Here is a 3333-nt window from a genome sequence, read left to right as displayed (position 1 = left end):
AATTTTTGCAGAGCTAGCTTACACAATGAGAGTGAACGAGAAGTGCGATGTCTACAGCTTTGGAGTGGTCACAATGGAAGTAATAACGGGAATGCATCCGGGTGATCTCATCTCATCTGTTTCTCCATCAGCATTTTCCTCCTCATCGTTCTCACAAATCAACCAGCACACATTGTTGAAGGATGTGATAGACCAACGTATCCCACTTCCTGAAAATCGAGTTGCAGAAAGTGTGGTCTACATTATCAAAATAGCATTTGCATGCTTGCTTGCCAACCCCCAATCTAGGCCAACCATGCGACAAGTAGCTTCGGAGCTCATAGCTCGATGGCCCCCGCTGCCAAAGTCATTCTCCGCTATAACATTGGAAGATCTGATGCCTCAAACAACTGTGACAGGCTGAGAATTTTCCAAAAGATTTTGTATAATTAGTATGTGATTGTTTCGAATGATGTTCCTTTCAACTTTCGTACTTTTGTTTGTAATAAATTATTTCTCTGCTTTTTATTTTGTTCCTTCAACGATTACGATGTTTTAGTATATAGTATTATTATCAATCAAAGTAAATAAAGGCTCTTTGCTATAACGAGGACAACTGGGTTTCAAGATCCTGTTTCATCCCTTGTAATAAAGTTAATATGTTTTAGTACAGTATTATTTCATCCCTTGTATAATTTGTAAGCACAAGTGTACTCAATTAACTGGTGATTGGGCGAGTAAGAGTTCAAAACATGTTGATGACTAACTAGTCAGGGTATATGTTAACTCTATATGCATGCTAATTCTGTGACAACTAAATGCTTTTCATGGGATGGTTTTTTATATTCATATTCATATTTTTTTAATATGGTTAAAAAAAAGATATAAAATAATTTAAAATTTTAAGAATATATATTAAATTAGATAGACCATCAAAGATAAAAAAAAAAAACTTTAAATTTAAGAAGTCTAATATCCCAAAAAAATGGACTTTTAAACTTTTGTATTGCTACGAATGATATTATAATTAAAAAATAACAAAATAATGATATATTTAATTAACTAATTAATGTGTAAAGTACTCTGATCACTATGAGTGCTTGACTCATCGAAGAAAAATAGAATAATTATTGTTTTTTTAACTAGCTCCATAGTTTAAACTTTTATTCTTACATCTAATTTTTATTCTGATACACATGAAATTATTTTTTATCATTTTTGTAATTATATCTTTAAAATAAATGATATATTGCTGCATCATTTAGATCCTTGAACTGCAACTTGAATATTTCATGTCGTCTAATTACTCACAAAAGTTTCTATTTGATAACATTTTGAAAGTTTAGAGATTGAAAAAACGTTTTTGTTAATTGATTCAATATTAAAACATCTGCAGGGATGCGATTGAAACTATAGGGGAAAAAAACTGATTAAGTAGCTCTCAAGATAAAAATCATAACTCACAAAGGTTACACAGGGACCTTCGCCTAAAGGCTTCCAGTTGATGGACCCTGGCATAACTAACAGATTAAAAATCTTCTTGGAGTACTTTTTTAAAGGACGACAGAGACTAGAGGAAAGCAATCATCACTCCCTTATCACTGGAAATTATAACTTCCTTCTTTCAATCCCGTCGTTAAGTAGGAAGAAACAGGGCGCCAAGACCTCAAGTTCAAAAACCCTACTATTCATGACCAGCAACTGAAAAGCAAGGAAATGTTGTAACCATGCGCGCATGCACCACCGCCATCTCCACCACCACAGCACCTAGGATTCCCAGACACTCGCTCCAAACAAGAACTGAAAATTTCAAGGAGGTTGGTTCCTTTTTGTTATCAAGGTGATGTTTGTGTTTTTTATTCCACAAAAAATCATGCAATATCAATAACAGATGTATTATAGTTGCCAGAGGAGGGCAAGCAGGATCAGTTGTAGTCTAGTGGGTTAGGATACTCGGCTCTCACCCGAGAGACCCGGGTTCAAGTCCCGGAACTCATTTCATTTCTTTTCCATCCAACTGCTGAGTTGCTTTGAGCAGACAGGATGATGGTTGCTAACTTAATCCATACGAAAGTCTACAACTTTTTAATCAAACTGCAGAGATCTGATTACATCAGCTTTAGATTTCCAGACGTTTTCTCAAATTCATTCACCAGGTCTATCAAAGCTTGGGGTGAATATCTGACCAATAGCTTCAAGTGCAGAAACATTCCAGCTCTCAGCATGCCTAACAATCTGTCAAATGGAAAGTTGCAACCCCTTATTGATATCGGAGCCACGATATAGAAAAATGTCATAACAAATAATATTGTCAAAAGCTGAAGGTTTCATCTCACTTTAAACTTGTTATCTAATTCATAGACTGTGCTTCCGTCGATTGAAATGAGAGGCCTCAATGGGAATTTCAAGTATGTTCTGCAGATTAGATGAACTGGTTAGTACAGTAATTAAGCAGGAGCTGTAAGAGTGTCAAATATGCACGAGGTGCACACTTTCATAGGTTGTCCAAAACAGTGTCCAAGGGTACTGGCAGTTATGCCAATACTGGGAAAAATCAGCAGTACAGATTTGTATAATTCAACAGATTATTAATGAACATGGGCTGGATGATAGATGTCCAGGTCAAGCAGGAAAACTCGTCATGGGAATAAGCTAATGAGAATTGGGGCTGTTGTGGAATTCAGCAATGCAGACAGTAGCAACCTGCACATATATGATAATTTGGCGGCGCAGGAATTGGCAACCTGCACACTGATACAAATTTGGTAGCGCATAACAGCTTATCCAAAGTGTTGGTTCGACTTAGCACAATCTAAAACTTGGACAAAGGACTGTCCAAGGCATGAAACAGATCAGTAGCAGACGCAACAAGGACTGGCAATTGGGGTTATCAGGTGGGCATACACAATGTGGGTTAGTGGTAGTTATGGATATCCAAGATCATGGGATCATGGAGGCTGAAAATGTGGGGGGTAGGGACTGGCCAAGGGTTGGTCTCAATCCATTAAAATCATGGGAGATCATAGGGGAAAACTACCCACTACTTGATAGATCATGGGGCCACTATGTTAATGGGTGAGATGGTGTCCCACTACTTCCTTAAAAGTACAAATGAGAGTTATGCCTTGTAAATGCTTGTATATAAATATTTGTTGCAGCTCTTGGTTATGAGGGAGGCATGTATAGGCATGCAGCAGCATATGTAAAGCATGTTCAACATGTAGGGGCATGCAAGAACATGTAGAGTGTGAGTTAAAGATAGCTTGGTGTAGCATGCAATCTTTGTACATAAAACACATACGAATTTGTGTATAGTTCCTTTTGTTTACGAGATCAATAAAGGTTGGGAAAGAG

The 3333-nt window shown here is 37.0% G+C and overlaps 1 protein-coding gene and 1 long non-coding RNA gene across 2 annotated transcripts in view; one reads left to right on the top strand and one right to left on the bottom strand.

Moving 5' to 3' along the window:
- The window catches only part of LOC105139993 (probable leucine-rich repeat receptor-like protein kinase At1g35710), a gene marked incomplete at its 3' end in the record, with an annotated part of 18166 nt that overhangs the window by 2656 nt on the left and 12177 nt on the right, over positions 1 to 3333 (top strand). The window lies entirely within an intron of this gene.
- Positions 1848 to 2422, bottom strand: LOC105139955 (uncharacterized). Its single transcript, XR_845093.1, has 2 exons — positions 2316 to 2422; positions 1848 to 2214 (listed from the first exon to the last, which is right to left on the bottom strand). It is a non-coding gene; the product is annotated as an uncharacterized LOC105139955 (long non-coding RNA).

Source organism: Populus euphratica, unplaced genomic scaffold (genome assembly GCF_000495115.2).
Source record: "Populus euphratica unplaced genomic scaffold, PopEup_1.0 scaffold113.1, whole genome shotgun sequence".
Classification (NCBI taxonomy): Eukaryota; Viridiplantae; Streptophyta; class Magnoliopsida; order Malpighiales; family Salicaceae; genus Populus; species Populus euphratica.
The sequence above is the reverse complement of the archived record's forward strand: the minus strand, read 5'-3'. Positions and strand labels throughout refer to the sequence as shown.